The sequence below is a fragment of the Triturus cristatus genome, chromosome 1_1 (assembly GCF_964204655.1).
Source record: "Triturus cristatus chromosome 1_1, aTriCri1.1, whole genome shotgun sequence".
NCBI lineage: Eukaryota > Metazoa > Chordata > Amphibia > Caudata > Salamandridae > Triturus > Triturus cristatus.
The window spans coordinates 314,007,220-314,028,468 of record NC_140579.1 but is presented as its reverse complement, the minus strand read 5'-3'; the positions used below and the strand labels follow the sequence as shown (position 1 = coordinate 314,028,468).

General features: G+C 45.8%; 1 protein-coding gene across 7 annotated transcripts in view; it reads left to right on the top strand.

The window, feature by feature from the left end:
- The window catches only part of LOC146870167 (uncharacterized), a 740,305-nt gene that overhangs the window by 536,199 nt on the left and 182,857 nt on the right, over positions 1–21,249 (top strand). For 5 of the 7 annotated variants that reach the window (XR_014969693.1, XR_014969687.1, XR_014969689.1 and 2 more), the window contains one exon: positions 4,228–4,903. The exons of 1 other annotated variant lie outside the window; for it this stretch is intronic. The gene's annotated coding sequence lies outside the window, so the exon portion shown is untranslated. Of the gene's footprint in view, positions 1–4,227; positions 4,963–21,249 lie in introns of those variants that run through there. One more of the 7 variants, XR_014969680.1, reaches the window with a different exon arrangement.

Below are 21,249 nucleotides of genomic sequence, written 5' to 3'. Positions count from 1 at the left end.
ATGTCAGAGATGCTTAATTTGTCAGCAGTACAATCCTGGGAGAAAGACAGTGGTGAGTCTGGGAACTATAGGCCGAGAAGGAGGGCCTTTTACCAGAATGCAAATAGACTTCATTGAGATGCCAACATGTAACAGATTGAGGTACGTTCTGGTCATAGTCTGCCTATTCTCCAGGCGGGTAGAAGCATACCCGACAAGGAGAAATGATGGATTGACAGTAGCAAAGCTGTTATTGAGGGAATTCATCCCCAGGTTCGGGTTCCCAGTGACCCTTGAATCAGACAGAGGAGGGCATTTCTATAATGAGATTGAAAAATTGGTCAGTGAAGCATTGAATGTACAACAGAAACTGCACTGTGCCTACCGACCAGAGGCTTCTGGTGTGGTTGAGCAAATGAATGGTACAATCAATGGTACAATCAAGAACAGAATTGGGAAAATGTGTTTAGCCACAGGAATGAAATGGCCTGATGTCTTGCCTCTAGTTTTGATGACCATACGTGCAACCCCAGCTAGAACTACAGGGCTAAGTCCTCATGAAATAATCATGGGACGTGCGATGAGGCATGCATACATACCAGTCAACAAACTGATGTAAATTTCTGATGACATGGTGTTGGAGTACTGTAAAGGCCTGGCTGACGCAGTTCATTCTGTGTTTTATCAGGTTGGAGCGGATGCCACCACCCTTGAAAAGAAGCAAGCCCATGATTTAAGCCCAGGAGATTGGGTGAGGATAAAGGTCCACAGAAGAAGAAACTGTTTGGTTCCCAGGTGGGGAAAGCCAAGACAAGTCATTCTGACCACGACGACAGCTGTGAAGTGTGCTGGATTGAAAAACTGGATCCATGCCAGCCACACCCTGAGAATACCAAATCCAGTGGATTGCAAGGAGAAAGAGTACTATGACGAATCAGAGTCAAGTACTGAATCAGATCATGAAGAACCAAAGACACGTGAAAATCCTGAAAGGGGGGAAAACGAACCAAAGCAGATTCTGGTCCCCAGAAGTGTCTCTCTGAGAAGAGGATTGCAGATTTCTGAAAGCTCAGATTCTGAAGACGAGCAGAGAAAGAAAGGTCCCAGTAAAGAACCTAAAAAGAAAGAAGGAAAAGACAAAGAAGAAGCAGTAAAAGAAAGTCAAAGGGAACAGATCCCAGATGAAATTCCACCTGAACTAATAGATTTGAATGAGGAAGGGACAGTTACAGAGAGAGAGGGACAGATTGCGGAAGACCCCCGAGGAGGTGTAGGGAATTGCAACATTCAGCTAGGTGAAGGGACAAGTAGTCAGCAGGAAGATTGCGTACCGGAGATCCGAGGAGGAAAAGAAGTAGGGAAACCAGAACAAGTGGTGGATAAAGAAACTGGTGAAAAGGAAAAGCAAGTTGGGACAGAATCAGAAGAGAGTGGGAACGAAATACCTGAAGGTCGAGTTCTGAGAAAGAGAGCTTGGAGAGAAGAAAAGAATGAAAAGAATGTCAAAGAAAGTAAAGTGAGAAAAACTGTAAAACCAGAAGTTTGGCCAAACAAAATAAAAAGACTGAGATATCGACTGTCTCGAGTGAAATCACCCAGAGCTGAACAGGTGAATGAAGTCACAAGTTAGGAAAAATCAAAGGAGAAAGAAACAGTTGTAACAAAAGAATCTGGAAGAACAAGAAAACCTAACCAGAAGTATAGGTCGCCAGAATAGACGTATGTGGCCCTGCCTGAAGAATCCCAAGAGGCAGATAGTCAAGGAAATCCAGAGGAGGCTTTACTGAAAGTGGTTAAAGAAGAAGAAGAATCAGAAATCCTGAGAGTTCTCTTGTCCGACATTGGAGAAGAAGAAGCGGAGATTCAGGAAATTCTGTATCCTGATTGGGTGAAGGAGGCAAAGGACGATGAGATGCCAAACTGAATAATCAAAGAAGCTGTTGACGTGGAGAACGATAATAAAAGAAAAGAATTAGAAAACTAATAAAACCAAGTAGAACCTTAGATGCTTTGGGGTAGAAACTGGTCACAAAGTAGAAGAGGCTAAGTCAAAAGACACGGTCTATTTTAGAAAATGGCTAACACAGATGATAGTAAAAGTAGATGTACATTCATGAAAAGATGGTGTAAAACATGTTGCTGTTGTACAGGATTATTAATGCTTTTATGGAGCATCCTAGCTCTTGTAATCTCATTTAAAGTCACAATAGATACAATTGAAGGAAATGGTCAAAACAAAACTAACATAGGTAAAATTTCAAAGGTAGTACCGACTGTAGCAACAAACATTCATTTGCATAAAGATAGGTCTATTAATGATTTCTCTAATAATGTATTTTCAAAATTATTGCATGAATATGTAAAGACTATGGATGTAAGGGACTGCTACGTCTGCATGCAGTTACCTGCTTCTGTGGCAGAGGGAGTGACTTATCATCACCTTCCAGCTACTTACGGAATAACCTGTAGTGTAATAGCTAGCCTATTTTATGAAATAGGGAAATTAGAGTATTATTTTTCAGATGTAGATAACATTTTTGCATTAGTGCCTGCTAATAATAAGTTGAATAAGGTAAGACCTGCAAAGGTTTTAGGTGAATTTTTCCTAGCGACTAGTGAACTAACATTAGAAGCTGTGTTCAAATATAATTTGACATGCAGTTTGCAGAAAGAAGAAAAGACATTCTTGAACATGGTTGAGGAAAGAAGGCACAAGATGCACAAAAAAGCAACAGAAGGAAAGGTTGAGAAAACAGCTTGGGACATAGAAATGGAGAAACACCTGACAAAAGGAGAGTCAACAACAACGATAGCTTTAGACAGGCCTCAGAAAGGGAAACTTTGTATAAGAAGGAATCAAACTGCATACGATAACTTCTGTGTAGGTAATAGTGAGTGCCATGATACATACCGAATCATGGGAGTATGGGGATTTAAAGGTGGAAGAGATCCAGTATTTCCTGGAATATATTTTATCTGTGGGAACAGGGCATATTATTGTTTGCCAGACCATTGGTATGGCACATGTTATGTAGGCCTGGTATTTCCAAAAATCTTTCACATGGACAGAGAAGAAGGTGTAAATAGTTTAAATAGTCATTTAGCGCGAAGAAAGAGAGAATCTTGGACAGAAATTGTGGGTGACATCTTTTGTGCATTGATACCTGCAGTGGGAATAACTCTGAATGCAAATAAAATTAGAAGATTATCTACAGTAGTGGATCGCTTGTCAACAAGCACTGCTCATGGATTCTTATTGGTAAATACTGAAATGGTTGCCATGCGTGCTATGGTAATACAAAATCGACTTGCCCTTTACATTTCTCTGGCAAAAGAGGGTGGAGTCTGTGGAATGCTGAAAGTTCAACATTGTTGCACTTACATTCCAGATGAAAGTATAGATTTAAAAGTTTACATTAAAAATATTACTGAATTGCACGATGAACTTGTACCACTGGAGGTTGAAGATGTATGGACAAGAATGGGAAAGAAAATAGCTGCTATTAAAAATTTCTTAGCTAAAATAGGTAGTACTGTTATAGGTAAAATTCTGTTTCCATTAACATGTGTGATAATTGCAGTGTTAGTGATAAGATTAGGGTGTATGTGTTGCAAGAAAAAGAAAACAAATAATAAGATAAAAAGAGGAAAACTGAAAAGAAAAGGATCCAGAAAGAGACTTAACAGAGATAACTTTAGATGAGTGGAAAGATAATATGTACAAGAAGGTAAAGAGAGCTGATTATGAAGAAACTGAATTTTGAGCTATGAATAAGAAGTCATTTCAAATCTTCGTAAAAGGGTACTAAATTTGGGTGTTTTGTGGTGATAAAATCACCAAAGGGGGGATTGCTGGAGCGAGGTTTTCCTTAAGAAATGTATACCTCCTCCATTTTATCATTTTGAATTAACATGAATAACTGTTTAACATTAATAGTATTAATTGTTTGCTGTGTTTAATTAATCAACATTATTAATTAGAAAATACACGTGGGAATTGCATTTGCAAGGCTTGATTGATACGTAAACTAATTTTGTAGGCATACTAATAACAGATATTTAGAATTTGCATGTTTAATGTTGCTTTTGTGATGTGATTTGTGAATCGTGCTTTAAATTGTGAGTATAAACTGCAATGCGTGTTGCTTTTGGCCGGATAAATACATACACATAGTGGGTTTAGTGAGGGAATAACATTTTAATAGTCATTTCTATGTATTAATTACGTTTTATGTTCCTTTGCTTAAGTTGACCTTACTGGAGTGGCCACAAAATGGCTGCCATCCCTATATTGATGCCCCGACATGACAGAGAAGTCACTGAGTGAAGTGCGCCTGCGTTAAAAGATGAGCAACAATAACTTCGTCCTGACCCCAGGCAGACTGTCTCCGTGAAGGTCGTCCTGGGAGGAGCGCCAAGCATCAAACAAAGGATGTACTTAAACTATGAACTATTATATTTGATGACACAAAGGACACGACCCTGCATGGGAATCAACATGTCCTGAATGAATTAGAAACTGTTGCAAATGTACCCAAAAATTTGAGCAGCTGCATCTAATGCAACATTTGATGTATGAGAAGCAGGAAGAATGATCCTGGTTAACCAATTAAAATTGTTTTGTAACATGTATTGAAACATTTTCCGATAAAAATGTATTATAAAAATAGACTAGAGAGGGTAGGACATGGCTTTTAGACTGCCTCTATTCCTTGCACACCATCACTTTGCCAGATTGCCCGACGTTATGCTGACGGCGAGGACGGTGACACTGCTGGACAGCTGCTGCCAGAGACTCTGATGGACTGATCAGATGCCCAATTAATTTACGAACTGTTCTTTTGATTTATGGGCATAGAGACGAAAGATCCGAAATTGACATACGGGACGACATTTAGCCAGATTAGGTAAATATGCGAACTAAAATATTGAATGCTATATGATTTCCTTATGCTTAAAACTAGATAAACATATTGTTTGCATTTAAAGAACTGTATCGGGTTATTATTTGAAGTATTTTCAATGTATATTGTTTTACAGAATTGAGGGTTGCTATTCCCAGCAACTGGCTGATCCATGGCCAATAGTATGGGAGGGACTGCTAGGTTATCATGTATTGAGATCCTGGTGAGCTAGGGAGGTATAAGTAAACTTGTCGATACTCATCAGGTGATTGGTGCACTTTTCCTCCCATTTCCAGCGCATGGAATAAAAGGGAAAGAAACTCCCCTCTTTTGAGGACCATTGATCTGAAAGTAGAATGAATGTTTGGTGTTATGGGCCCCACCAGTGACTGTGTGAATGATTTGTGGTCTGGTCTGTAGCGAGGGAATTTGTGGTGTTCAGCGCTGGAGCACCTCCTCCTGATATTACTGTTCCTCCTCCTAATATTACTGTTCCTCCTCCTGATATTACTGTACGCACCCCTGATATTACTGTTCCTCCTCCTGATATTACTGTTCCTCCCCTGATATTACTGTACCTCTCCCTGATATTACTGTTCCTCCCCTGATATTACTGTACCTCCCCCTGATATTACTGTTCCTCCCCCTGATATTACTGTTCCTCCTCCTGATATTACTCCTGATATTACTGTTCCTCCTCCTGATATTACTGTACCTCCCCTTGATATTACTGTACCTCTCCCTTATATTACTGTTCCTCCCCCTGATATTACTGTACCTCCCCCTGATATTACTGTTCCTCCTCCTGATATTACTGTACCTCCTGCTGATATTACTGTACCTCCTCCTGATATTACTGTTCCTTCTCCTGATATTACTGTTCCTCCTCCTGATATTACTGTACCTCCCCCTGACATTAATGTACTTCCTCCTGATATTACTGTACCTCCTCCTGATTTTACTGTACCTCCTCCTGATATTACTGTACAACAGACACAACAGAATCAAGCTTTTGATTATTGCAAAAACAACAAAAATACATGAAGGTTATAAACATAATTGGTCAGAAAAAGGAAGCAAAACCTTGATGGACACCTAGGTCTTGAATATTACTGTACCTCTCAGCTGCCAGCAGCTGGCAACATCTCTACCCTTATCCACACCCTATATTCTCAACCTATTTATCCAGAGACCAATTCATGCAAATGGGGACCTCCAGGTCCCAGCAGACCCCTCTAATTTGCAGAATTCCACAGGGTTCCATTTTGTCCCCTGTTATCCTTAACCACTAAATGGAGACTCTTGGGACTTAGTTCACCAATACCAGCATAAAAATCCCCAATATGAAAATGTCACAGGACTATATAGGGATTCTCCTCTGTTACCGACATCTAGTGCTTCAAACACTGCTTGGACCTCATCCAGTCTTGGATGTCAAGCCCCTGCCCGAAGCTTAACCATGTTAGAACTGAATGTTTGCAATTTGTCAAGAACAATAAGCAACAACTAAATAAAACCTAGACTAAAGTGAAGCAATGCCTCCTAGAAAGTGACTACTGAGCATTTGTTTAACCCTTCATACCCTCACATTTGGATGCTGGTAATGACCTGATCCATGGCCTCTTATTCCACACTAGGCCCGCTTAAGGACATCCTACATGCCACCGTACATCACATTAGGGAAATGAAGAAATATGACCACATCACCACCACCCACATAGAATTCTACTGTCGCTCCTTGCTGGTCTGACTATCATTAAACCAGCTACATCAGTCGTGACAGACACTGTCAACAATCCTGACATTTTTGCCTACCAATTATAGATTTCAGGTTATTCTGATTAGCTCAATGAAAGCAAAACCCGCTTAAAACCCGCACTAAGCATTATGCTAACACACAAAAGTCCAGGACTGAGAACAGTGTCCATAATGACCTGGATTGAGGTGGCCACACTGGTAAAATGTCTGCAGCAAGCCAATTCCAGAACACTACAATTAAAAAATAAAGAACTAAAATGTCAGCAAAACATTTTAGTAAAAAGAGAAAAATGTAATAAAAAATAAATAAAAATAAAAATAACCAGGTAAGGGATTCACAAGATGAGCAAAAAGGAAGACTGTCTCTTTGAAAGCAAATGTGAATAGGCCTTATGTTGGAAGACAATGAAAAGGGCACATTAGGGAGTACAATAAACATCCATCTGGTGTGGTTAGCACAGTTACTGTGTTACACTGGCACCTTGCATTAAGTCTGAAACAAGTGCCACTTGTTGAGGGTTTTTTTATGGTAAACTCTCATTATCATAGGTATAACATATGTAATTTTTGTTTTCTTTTTACAAATATTTAGGTATGAAATAGCAAAATGATCCAGATCCCATGTATCTTCTGTGTTAAATAATGGGACCATTCATTCATCTAGGTGCTCTCCATATTTGAGTCAGTGATGAAAGAGAGCTTTGGCCAAAATAAATCAAAAATGTGTAGCTCCATGAATCCTATGAAACCATTGTTGTAAAAATATTGTTTATGACCCATGTTCCATTTCCGGAGGACAGGGTAGCCCTATCTTTCTATGTTATAGAAAGAGAGCGTGATAATACAAGTAAGTCACACGCTGACCACCATCAGCTATGGCATTAACTATGAGACTAGAGAGGTGAACCCAAGGAAAACAATGACGAGCAGGATGCCGTCAGGGCCAGTGCATATTGTTTGAATGTCTCTAGGGGTGTCAACATGGGTCCTGGATGAAGAACCTGCACTGTAGCAGGGCTCCAATTCCAATTCTCATCGTTTAACTGGTTTAAGGCCTATCAGCATTACCATTGAGTCTGACCTGCAGGTGAGGTGTGGTGGTGGTGGTAGTAACGACTGGTGTCACACTAGAACCCAGTGACATGGCATAAACGAGTGGGATAGCGTGATGAGGCTGGGAGGATGGGGAGCATCTTAAAATATTCAGGCAGAACATGCATTGTAAAAGGAAAATTAGCATGTAATTGACAAGAGAGCGTAAAACAGTCTACAGCAATTTCCCACACTCCTAATTTTACTACTGTGTGATGAAGTTTCTATTCTGTGAGTGTGGCTAGTGTAACAAAAATTGTCCCTACAGGCTTTTAATAAAAAAGCGGGAAAAAAACGAAAAAAAACCATTACAAGCAAGAACTGCTTAGTGACAAATGAGTTCCTTTCTGCCATCCAACTCTACCCACCTCCAACCATTTTAGTCCATTCCAATTCAATTCCAATCTTTATTTCGACCATTTGGTCATAAAAGATGCACATACAAAAAAATCACATGAATCTGTCAGATTTGTTAAAACATCAATACATGATTTTAAGATCAACACAGACAATAAAAACAGTTATTAAGAATTGAAGTGATTCTAAAATCTACCCAGCATTTTTTAAAAGACGAATACGCGTATACCAAACATTCGTAAAGAATTTGGAAAGTGCAAAAACGGTTGGGCCAGAAACATCGGATTTTAAAATCCTGTACATAGGTGTATATTCCCTGCCACCCAAATTCTTAATCAAGGGAAGCAGCCAATGCCTTCTGGCTGCCTTGTAGGCTGGGCAGAAAAAGATCACATGCAAATCATTTTCCTCTTTATCAACGCAAAGAGGACAGTATTTGGTGGAAGGGACTTGTAGCCAGGTGCTTGAAAAGGACCGAAAAGGCAATGTACTGTATCTCCACTGGAGAAATAACTTTCTGGTGAGTATGGGATATATGGGATCGAAAGCCTTCTCAAATCTGTAGAGATCCTTAGTTTGCAGGAATATGGAAGAGAGGGACCCCTCTGTCTGGGTAGCTAAGGCCCTTGCCCTTTTGTGTTCGTGATACAGATTCGCCAGGGATCTCTTAGAGATTCCTGGTGCTACATTCGCTGGTTCGGTCCACAATTCAGGGAGCCCCAGATCGGTGCAAATTGACTGGATGTTTTTGACCCAGGGAATACTGAGCGCCTTGGGGTGCTTTAATAGTTCGGCCAATTCCGCCCTATAGTCGGCGAGATCATCGCTGCTCCATAGCCTGCGCCAGAAGGCAATGGGTCTTAGACTTATCTCGTCGGCAAGTGGCCGTAGCCCTAGATCAAGCCTCAGAGGAAGAAGTGGAGTGCTAGGGGGAAGTGCGGTTATTTGTCTTATAAACCTATTTTCCGTGGAAGACAGGTTCCGACATGGAATGTGGCCCCACAATTCAGCCCCGTACAAGATCGCCCCCCTGGCCTGGGCTTTATATATCTGAATTAAGGCCCCCAGTGGGCGGTAGGTCGAACCAATCATCATCCGGGATATACCCCCGGTAATTTGCACTAATTTAAGGTTAGCCCCGCTCTGATGGGTCCCCCAGATCATATTTTCGTTGAGCGTCACGCCGAGATATTCAAACGTGGCTACTCTTTCCAGCCGCACTGCTCCCAGTTGCGGATTCGGGCGCTGTTTGGGGCTCGGATTCAATACCATATATTTGGTTTTTGTGGCGTTGATTTCCAACCCTCTATCCTGGCAGAAGGCCACAAAGGCATCGAGTATCCTTTGGATGCCCATGGGTGTTTTAGATATTAACAATGTGTCGTCCGCGAACATTATTGCGGGCACACAGTTGCCGTTTAATTTGGGGGCATCTGTGTAGTCGGTGGCGTTAAGATGGGCGATTACCCCGTTGACAAAGAGGCAAAACAGGGTCGGCGCCAGCACACAGCCCTGTCTTACCCCTCTGCCAACGGGGAATCTGTCAGTCAGTTCCCCCGACCTCCCACACCTCACCTGGGCATAATTGTTATGATGCAACCTCTGCAAGGTCAATAAAATATCTGGTGGTACGCCCATCCCTGCCAAGATAATCCAAAGTTTTCCCCTGGGCACGAGGTCGAAGGCGGCCCGTAGGTCCACGAAAATCGTGTACAAACTACCGCCCTCGAACCTCACTGTCCTCCAATAGACCAGGTTCAATCTAAAAACCTGGTCCACAGTCGATACCCCTTTCCTAAATCCTGCCTGATAGGGACTGAGGGCGCCCACCTCCTCTATCCAGTCCTGGAGCCTATTCAGGAGAACCCTGCCGAACAGCTTCTGCGCTACGTCTATCAGACTAATCGGTCTGTAGTTGTCTGGGAGGAGGGGGGATCCCTTTTTGAAAATCGGGACCACCTCAGCCCCCAGCCAAGTACTAGGGATTTCCATCCCACCGAGGATACCGTTAAAAAGAGCAGCGAGGTAAGGCGCCCAGACGGTGGGCTCCTGCTTGAACAGGTCTCCCGGTAGCCCATCCAGTCCAGGCGCCTTCCCCGAAGCCAGGCCTGAAATAGCAGCAGTGACCTCACTCAGTGTTATTGGATCCGCCTGAGGGCCCAGCCTCTCCGGTTCGATTGGCGCAGGGAGTTCTCCAGACTCTATAGGGACTTGAAGTGGGCCTGCCACACTCCAGGAGCTATGTTAGGCTCCACTGCCGAGTGTAGACTCCCTGATCCCCCATTCACAATTCTCCAGAACAGGCGTTGATCTTGAATTGCTAGGGCCTTTGTAAGTTCTTCCCACAGATTTTCCTCCCATTCTATTTTGGCCTGAGCAAGAAGCTTCTTGTAAGCTTGCCTGCGTTGCTTAAGGCGTTCCCCTCCTGTGCCCTCCTTAATTGCTCCAAGGAGTTCTGTTTTGGCCCGTCTACAGGCTACATTATACCATTGTGTTTTACCTTGGCACCTCTCCCTTGGCTTTCGTATGTTACGAGTAAAGTGGGGTGCCGCAACTTTTATAAGTTCCTCATGGGCAACAAACAGTTTGCTCCTTATATCTATTTTATTTGCCACACTGTCAAGATCCCCAACAGTTTCCAGGATGGGAGTAATCTCTGCATAAAGCAGTGGGAGTTTATCCTTGCTTGTGACCATATGCTCCCACCTAATTCTTCTCCTACTGTTGTCTATGAGGAGCGTGGGGCGATTCCCTTCCTCATGGGTCACTGGGGCCTGAGGTGCTGGATGAGCAAGGTCTAACTCGAGGGCATTGTGGTCACTGTCCAACCTGTCTATTACCCTGAAGTCCTGTATTGTTGACCATCTCGCCAATTGGACCAGGACATAGTCCAAATGAGACTCTCTTCCCCGCCGATTGTAAGTATTTTTGCCTGGTATATCGGATTTAATTCGCCCATTACACGCTCTGAGTCCAAACCTTAACGTAAGGGCAGTGATTTGCAGTGCCAGTGGGGTCCAAGCTTTCGGAGATGGCACATCAACCCATGGTACTGCCCACCTAACTTCTTCTTCTGATAAGAACCCTTCCTGGAGGCCGGGGAGTGGCTCAAAGTGAGAGTTAAAGTCCCCACCCACCACATAATATGAATCAATCGACAGTTCAGATAAGAAGTTCGAGAGTTTATCAAAGGTCGATGATTCTTTTGCCATTCCCATCGGCCTGGAATAGATGTTGACCAGCAGGAGGTTAGCTTTGTTTGGCCATGTTAATAAGACCGCAAGGATGTCATCAGAGTTGAATGGGAGCCGTGTGGCCACACAGCCCAGGTGCGCAGCAACCCACGTCGTAAGGCCCCCTGATGGGCGGCCTTTGCCTTCCCACCTTGCTGGGATGAAAAATGACGTATAGCCTTGATGTCCATAGTCCTCTCTGGCCCAGGTTTCCTGGAACATACATATGTCACCAGTTTCTATGTACTTTGCCCAAGCCGGGTCTTCCAGTTTGTTAGCTAATCCCGCGATGTTCCAGGAAATTATCTTCAAATGTTCGGAGGTGGCAGATGCCATACCATGAGGGTTGGAGGAGGTGAGTCCATGCCCCACTTCAAATGCGGGACCTATAGTAGGGGCAGCAGAAGATGCATGTGGCACCGGTGGTCTTGGCGCACCATTGCCCACAAGGAAAGGAACCGTAGTTATCCCCTCAGCAACAACTACCCCATCAATGGCTTGGTGAAAAGATTCGGTTCTGCCATGGTCTGAAGCAGCTGGATCGTTCAGGGGGCCAGAAATTGAACCGGAGGACACAGCGGGGGAGCCCGAGACCCCTGGCACTGTCTTACAGACGGTAAGTCAGTCGACCCCATCCAAACCGTTCAGGCAGTTAAAGCGATTAAAATCGCAAAAAGGTGTTTCAGGCGGTTGGAAGTACGGGCGTTGTAGAAAGCCTTTGTGTTTACGTCTGTGTTCCACCCTTGTCCAGTCATCGTGTGTTGGGACCTGGTGCCTGGGAATCGGGGGGAAGAAAAAAGATACTGGGAGGGTCTGTTTGGTGGAATCAAGGGATCGGTTCATTCCTCCACAAATGTGTCGTACCGTTCCCGGATCCTTAAAGGTTACCATAATACAGTCCCCCACTATGGTTTTCCTGGTCTTCCCTAGCCATGGAACCCTTCTCACCATGATGATTTCCTTATTAAAATGGGATGGCAAGGGTCGGTTCCAGTTAAGCCATTTGATTACCTTTTTCTTAAGGGATTGGTAGTCCTCATTTTCCCCTGATCTTAAGTGGGGGGCACCAGCTAAGACCACCATTAATCTATTAGCTTCAGGCGGGAGGTCTGGCCTTCGTGGTCTGGGAGTTGGGCAAATGGGCGTGGGTGGGGGGGCGTTAACCTGATCTTGATGTATTCCAGAGGACTCTATTTGAGAGCTATGGGAGGCTAAGTCCACGGGGTGGGTAGGTCTGTTGCTTTGATTATTGTGCCGTGCCTGGAGTTGGATGGCCATAAGGGGTTGCAGAGGGGGGGCAGGCGATGGGTTTCTGGGGGGGGCTTTATTGGCATTAGTTGCAGCTTCTGCTTTGGAAGGATCCCCAGCAAAGGAATGGGTTCCCACTAGCTTTGTCTGCTTACTTACTAGAGTGTTCAAAGTGGTAAGAGAAGTTTCTAGTAGGGTGAGCCTGATCTCGACTTTTTTTAAGCTGTCGGTAATGGGCTGCAAAAGGGAGCGGAGTAGGAATTCAATGCTCCCTTTGGCAGAGAGTGGGAGGTTTAAGTTTGAAGAAATTACCTCTGGTTCTTTAGTGGTGGCCGTTATACTGGGGTTTGGGGGCGTGGGCGGTGGAATGGTAGGCACTATCTCCGTAGGCTTCCCCGATAGAGCGGTGTTAGTGCGTTTCTTGCCAAAGTCAAGATGTGATATTTTGGATTTCCCCCGCCCCCCCACTGTTTACCGAGCACGTTTACTGGGTGGGGGCCTATGTAACTCCGCCACTACATTTAATTTGGACTTGCTCTTATTAACCAATTGCGTAGGTGGGGTTTGAGTTACCAGGTTAATAGGGGTATGGGAGAACTCGAGAGGGGCTGGCTCTATGTTTTTTCCAAGCGCTATCCCTGGAGTAGAAGGAATTTCCCTTAGTAAGACGGGGAAGTCCTCGAGTGTCGATTTAATCAGACTGCTGGGTGGAGTGCCTTCCTCTTGAGTGGTGGGATAAGGAATGATATCGGTCAAGGGCCTGGTTTTCATAGATTCAATGGAGCGCCTGCGCTCCACCCTACGCTTCTCAAGCGAGCTTTCCTTGTCCGCTTCTCCTTTAGTGGGTTTGAAGTAATTATCCAAAGTCCCAGAGCTGGAGGCGCCATCCCTTGAGGGGGTTTCCCGTGGTGGGGGCGAAGGCATTGCCTTAATTGTAACACAAAGGGGGATCAAGAGAGTGGGCCCAGCCCAGCCTCCTTCGGCCACTGACGGCCAAAGACGGTCCCGCCCTTGTCCCGGGCTTCTCCTGGGACGCTCCCGCGCGCTCCCGCGCAGCGGTGTTCGTGCTCTTACTTATGGCCTAGGATATAATTGGGTAATGGGTAAGGGCGTGGCGATGAGGGAGAGCGGCCCAGGTGTTGCGGGCGGAGCTGAGCTGTGACTCTTGGGAAACTGAGTCCAGCCCCTCCTGCTCGCAGCCCTCACAGCCCTTAGCCCTGGTCTGTCCCAACAACGGCAGCTCCCAAGTTCCAGGCGCCCCTTGGCGAAGCGGGACCCGCGGAGCGGGTTCCGCGAGGCGTGAGGTCAGAGGCAAAGGCAATGGCGATCCAAACGCCGTCCAGCAGGTCCACGTACTGCCCAGGTATGTGCGAGTTAGTCCATTCCACTTCAAAAGCATTTGAGTCTGGTATCTTTTCTCACACAATCTTGGAATGTCCCACAAACCAACAGAGACACGTGACAGCAAAGATTTCACTGACAAATATCCTAGGATGCATCTTCCCTCATTTCCTTGGGATCCCTTTTGAATTTGAATTGGACGGGCAGTTAGTTCAGACAGGGTAGCTAAGTGATGTAAAGAAGTGTGAAAACATGGTATCAATCCTGTCACAAGAATTAATGTCTCATTAATTCACTTAAATTACCTCAGAGACAATATTCCATAAATCATAAGTACAAAAACTAAAAATGAAACAAGCATTGGCATAGCCAATAGGTCTCGCTTTTGGGACCTTATAAGTATTTAGTTATGCAGCACAATATCCTTTGTGCAACAACATAAACCGTTGCATGGCTAAACACTTATAAGGTCCCAAAGGTGAGACCTATTGGCTATGCCAATGCTTGTTTTCTTTAAAATGAGGGTCTGTGTGCCCTGAAGGTAAATAGGGTTCAACGCCAAAGGACCAGTTACACTCAGGTGCAGAACTTAACTTGAGTAAAAACTGAAAGGGAATCCTCAGGCAATCTAAGAGCTTTCCTGTCACGGAATTTGTAGTTGTAGAGTCAATAGGGCAGAAACTGAAGCTGACACAACAGAGATCTACACACCCTGACTCGTTTGTCCGTGTTTTTAAAGCGTGTTAATATTAATGCAACAGATGTAAAACACACAAGGGAGAGAGAGTGGAATGAACTTTACTAACCCGTTGTTTAACATGAATCAGTTTAAAAACAGATTTGTGAATTTAGAAAGACAATACAATACTCGCCGGTGCAGGAATAACGTTAAATTTTGTTAATTATGGTATCCGCCTCAGGTTGGACTGTTACTTCTAAAGGTTAAAGGTCCCCCGCATATGTCGTGTATCTGTGAGTCTTCGTTCACTCTTGCGGGAGGGGGCACATAGTCAGTGACTGACGGTCCTGTCCTCTGCACCTCCTCAGGCGTAGGACGGGGCACGGGTCCCCACTGAAGCGAGAGCGGGCACATACACATCATACCTATAGAGAGATGCCTCTAATCCCTGATCAGAGACAGACGAGGCGGAGCTCGGCCGGAAAGGTGTAAGTCTGAGGCACGTTTTCCTCTACCACGAGCCGAGGCGCTCCTATTAAAAGCATGCATCTTCAAAGCGCACTACTTACCCACTAGCAGCACCCACGTGTCTACTTTACTTTACCTCCGCTGTGCGCCCATCGAAGCACCGAGAGAGTCCTCCTGGCTGCAAAGAGCGCACCCTCAGCAAACGCGCCGCCCGGGCTGCAATCCCGGCTCAGCAGTGGGCGCCGCACACTGTGTACTCTGGGCTCCAGCAGTCGCCGCGGACTTTAAGTAAGATACTGGTGTCAGTCTCAGACAGTGCGCCTCGGAAGAGTGTTACTAACTGGACTCAAAAGTATAATTGCGCTTAGCATGGGGTCAGTCAGCTGCCTGCCTTGGTAGTTGACGTTCTGCTGTGACCTTGTTTTCACTCCGCTGCCGCCCAGCTCTATGTGTACCCCTCAGCCTGTCTTGCACCCCAATCAATGCCTGATGCTGTTTGCAGAGGGGGCTGTTAATCTGCAAATTTTAGTGTGTTGATTTTGCTTTCAAGAAAGGGACACTCATAGTCGTTGAAATGTCACTCATAATTGCAGTTCTAGTGGACACCGTAGCTCGTATTATTTTAGTGCATCCATAACAATGAAGACTCAGGAATGTGCTAGATGCAAGTCGAATAAAAAACAAGCGGGGAGAGCTCTTCGAGGTTTCCACTCTTCCGCTCGAAATTCCTAAGCTATGTATGTGCCTAAGCGAGGCGCTTGGGAGAGCGAGGCTGACCAGGAGGGAGGTGGAAAAGGGAGGGGGTAGTGCAAGCAGAGGAGACTGATTACAGCAATAAAAAGACAGATGGCAGCTGTGCACGTGCACGCTCTCGTGAACGCAAGCTGCAGGCCAGCAAAAGTCTCGGTTGGCACTTTTAAAAGCCACTTACGAAATGTCTCGGAGAGACAGCATGCGCTGTCTCAGGCGAGACCTAAAAAGGACATCAGCCAGCAGGTTTATTCTTTTCAGACCAGATTACATTCATGATTTGATTCTGAAACTAGCTGTTGTCACAGTTCCTGAGATCCAAATTAAGAAATGAATATTTCTCCCAAGACATTGGCCCGGCAGCATGGAAGACAGGTGTCAGTGCATCTCTAAACTGCATTCAAGTCACTTTACATAGTGGGTAAATGTGAGAAGTTGGCCTGGTATATGATGTTCACTAATTAAAGTGACCACCTTGTACCATGCCAAGCAACCCTTATGGTGTGGTTGTAAGTCAACCTTTTTGGACCAGCTGCCCTAGTGGTAGCGTAGGCTAAGCAGTCTTTGAGGCTAAACTCGTTTAGGCGTGTTAAGCAAGCTGTTTTACCATATGTAACCCCCCTTTATACCAATGAAAGGACACCACACAGATATATATTCAAAATATATATGTATTTATTACTCAAAGTATCTCTTAGACTCTTTATGAGCACAGGAGCACAAATCGTTAAACAAGAAAGTATCACAATATACAGAAGTTGCACTTTATATGGATAGGCCCTGGTGGCCGCTCAAACCATATACTAAAATAGTGGTATAAGTACCACGAACAGGAAAGGGAAAAGGCCTATGGCCTCTAGAATCGCTGGGCCTACAAGGAGCTAACTTTAGTTAGTGACCAGGAGGTCCACGGGTCGCGTGTGCAGTGAGGAAAGTTACACGCGGGCTCCCATAGGTTTTCAATGGGTGCGTAAAAGTTCAAAAGTTACTGCTAGAAGGGTCTTCTGGTTGGACTACGAAATCAAGACTTCAAACCTAGACATTAGAGATGTTACTCTACACTTGTGCACCGGAGGCCAGCTTTACCTCACCCACAGGAAGCGGGTGCATAGGGCTCGAAGTGCGTCGGGTTTCGTCTATCTGTTCAATGGAGCCTGATGACAAAGATGCTGCAGGCGGTCGGTCCAGAAGAGATGCAGTGGATCCAAGGGTGGATCGGAAGTGTAGAAGACCTGTAAGCAGAGGGGACAGTGTTCACAGTCACTAGCCAGTGACCGGCGTGGCACCAGGTAGGTACCAGGCGATGTCGGGTGCAAACAGGTGAAGAGGTGTAGCTTGTCTCTGCAGCCACGTGGTCCCTGAAGGTCGACGACGTCCATGAGTCGGTTCACGAGCTCCACGTGTCTCGGTGCCTCCACGGGTTCCTTCTTTGCAGGGACTGTGGAGCGGGTGGTGAGAGGTCTGGAGGTCCAGTTCTTGTTGGTCTCTGGGCTCGGACTCCGGCAGGAGGTGGCGGCAAAGCAGACGTCGAGTTGCTGGATGGTGCTTGCGTTAGCAAGATGGTCACTCCCTGACCATAGGGGAGATTTCCTTCAGTCTTCTGTGCAGCAGAACGTCGAAGTTCCCGTCTTCTTCTTAGTTTCAAGTTGATTCCAGGATGTCTGAAGTCTTAGGACACAGCTCCTACCTTTTAGCGGATTCTAGGGGCCGGACTACCTGCTAGGTCCCTCCCTAAGGGTGGGACCAGGAAGGGGGGTGGTTACACCCCCAATCCTTTGTCCAGGACCGGTTTGAACTGGCATATGCACCGAGGCTCCTTGTGAGCCTCAGGCATGTCTGATTCTATTCAAGCCCTACCTGATCAATACACAAAATCCTGTCTGGGGTGGTGCTCGCACCTCCCCTGGCAGGAAACCCTTTTTCCACGTCTCCCAAGCTGGAAGGACTCCCAGCAGCAGGAGGGCAGACTTGTGTCGGTGGTGGCAGCGTCCATTTTGTGGAGCTGAGGCTATGTCTGATTTTACCCGGGTTTCAGGATCTGTACATGTCGTGTCCCTCTAGAAGGGTGGAATGCTAACCCCGTCGCCAGAATTGGTGAGGGGTTAGTATTCCAATTCGTATGACACCTTACTCGACATGTTTTGATAAAGCCAAACCAAAGATAGCATTTAACCGCGAGGTTCATATTGCACTTAAGAGTATATGGTATGGCGATATCTGGAAACGGTAGAAGGAAGTTGTTCCGACTACTGCAGACAGGCTCAGCTCATGCCAGAGCACCATCTCACATGAAACCAAGCACTCTGCCTTCAGGATTGTTAAGGCCTGCCATAGGAGTGACTTATAGGTTAACATGTGTCCCATTTAAGGTTAGGTATAGGTATACTACACCTAAGTAAGAGGTGAATACACCAACTTACCCCAGCTGAGTGATCAGCCAGTTGTGTCAAATTGTTAGGCCAGGCCAGGGGTGGCACAATACATGCTTCAGCCCCTGGTAGGCCTTAGATACACCAATGCCCTGGGTACCTAGTGTACACTGGTACAGGGGCTCACAGGGTGATCCAGTTCCGATTGGTTATGCACCTAAAGTGCATAGTGTCAATTTAGTAGAGAGAACAGCAGGCTGGGGGTCTGATTAGCAGGCCCACAGCCTCAGTATGTCAAAAACCAGTGAAGCAAAAAGCAAAAATCTGGGGTGACCATAGGATAGCAGACCCTACTCTCCTACACAACCCCCCCCAAACGCAGGGACATTAAACTAGCCTTGACCAGTCTCGTCTTCATGTCCTAAGTGGAAGTACCTGGAGAGACCATCTGCATTCCCATGGTCTGTACCTGGCCGGTGCTCCACTGTAAAGTCCATCCCCTGTAGGGAAAGGGACCACCTAAGAAGTTTGGGGTTTTCACCCTTCATCTGGTTTAGCCACAAGAGGGGCTTATGGTCGGTCTGAATCTTGAAGTGAGTGCTAAACAAGTATGGCCTCAGCTTCTTCAGGGCCCACACCACAGCAAAGGCCTCCCTCTCAATAGCTGACCAATTCTTCTCTCTGGGGGTCAACCTTCTGCTAATAAAAGCAATGGGTTGGTCTTGACCATCTACATTAAGTTGTGACAGCACAGCTCCCACACCCAACTCAGAAGCATCTGTTTGGACAATAAACTCTTTGGAGTAGTCAGGACTTTTCAGGATAGGTGCAGAGCACATGGCCTTCTTCAGGTCATCAAATGTCTTTTGACAGCTTACTGTCCACTGAACCTTTTTGGGCATCTTTTTGAATCTCAGATCATTAAGAGGAGTCACAATGGACCCATAGTTCTTAACAAACTTCCTGTAGTACCCAGTCAAGCCCAAGAAAGCTCGGACTTGAGTCTGGGTGGTGGGAGGAGACCAGTCCTTGATGGATTGTATCTTACTCTCCAGTGGTTGAACTTGGCCTCCACCTACAAGGTGGCCCAAGTACACAACCTTACTCTGCCCTATCTGGCACTTAGTAGCCTTGATAGTGAGGCCTGCCTTTTGCAGAGCCTCAAGTACCTTCTTCAGGTGGATCAGGTGATCCTCCCAGGTGGAGCTAAAGACAGCAATGTCATCAAGATATGCTGCACAGAAGTCATCCAACCCAGTTAGGACTTGATTCACCAACCTTTGGAAGGTGGCAGGTGCATTCTTCAGACCAAAGGGCATCACCAAAAATTGGTAGTGCCCTCCTGGGGTTGAAAATGCTGTTTTGGCCTTGGACTCCTCAGCTAACCTGATTTGCCAATAGCCAGCTGTCAAATCAAATGTGCTCAAAAACTTAGCAGAAGCCAGTTTATCTATGAGCTCATCTGCCCTTGGAATAGGATGTGCGTCTGTCCTAGTGACAGCATTGAGTCCCCTGTAATCCACACAGAACCTCATCTCTCTCTTGCCATCTTTGGTGTGAGGTTTGGGGACCAGAACCACTGGGCTAGCCCAGGGGCTCTCTGAGGGCTCAATGACGCCCAGTTCCAGCATTTTGTGTACCTCAGCCTTTATACAGTCCCTGACATGGTCAGGTTGTCTGTAAAGTTTGTTCTTCACAGGAAGACTGTCACCGGTGTCCACCACATGGGTACACCAGTCAGTTTGACTAGGCATCAGTGAGAACATATGCTGAAATGATTGTAGAACTTGTCTACATTCAATTTGCTGATGCTCAGTGAGGTTGCCTCCAAGGGTCACTCCTTCAACTGAACCATCTTCAGGGTTCTGAGACAACAGGTCTGGGAGAGGGTCACTCTCTTCCTCCTGTCCCTCATCTGTAGCCATGAGCAAGCCCATGTCTGCCCTGTCAACATATGCTTTTAACCTGTTAACATGGAGTACCCTGTGGGGACTCCTGGGAGTGCCTAGGTCCACCAAGTAGGTAACCTCTCCCTTCTTTTCCAGGATTGTATGGGGTCCAGACCATTTGTCTTGGAGTGCTGCTGGGGCCACTGGCTCTAACACCCATACCTTCTGTCCTGGCTGAAACTCAACCAAGACAGCCTTTTGGTCATGCCAAGCTTTCTGTAAGGCCTGGCTTGCCTCAAGGTTTTTGGATACCTTCTCCATGTACTCAGCCATCCTGGAGCGGAGATCAAGTACATAGTCCACTATGTCTTGCTTAGGCTTTTTGAGAGGTAACTCCCATCCTTCCCTCACCAGACATAGGGGGCCTCTTACAGGGTGCCCAAACAACAATTCAAAGGGGCTGTAGCCATCTCCTTTTTGTGGGACCTCTCTGTAAGCAAACAGAAGGCAGGGTAGAAGGATGTCCCATCTTCGCCTGAGCTTTTCAGGTAATCCTTTGATCATACCCTTTAGGGTCTTGTTGAATCTCTCAACAAGCCCATTGCATTGTGGGTGATAAAGAGTGGTGAACTTGTAGTTGACACCACATTCCTTCCACATAGCTGTCAAGTATCCTGACATGATGTTGGTACCTCTGTCAAAAACTACCTCCTTAGGAAACCCCACTCTGGAGAATGTTATGTTATGTTATGTTATGTTAAGCCTTTTTATAAAGCGCACAGCTGCCCCAGCAAAGGGGCGTCCCGGCGCTAACCACAAGAATCCAGAGGATGAAGGAGGAAATCAAGCCACAGGGAAGAGGGAAGTCTTGATAGCTTTGCGAAATGAAGTCAAACAGTCCAGAGTGCGGATTGACAAAGGCAGGGAGTTCCAAAGCTTAGGTGCCAAGAAACGAAAGGATTTGCCACCAGCTCTGGATCTCTTAACTCTGGGGACAGCAGCCAGCATCAATTCGGAGGAGCGCAACGTGCGCCTAGGGATGTAGGGGGTGATTAGGTCAGACAGGATCTCGGGAGCAGAGAATTTGAGAGTTTTGAAGGTGAGACAGAGGGATTTATATTCAATTCTTTTGGAGATTGGAAGCCAATGAAGGCGTCGGATAGCCCCTCTTCCAGAGCATGA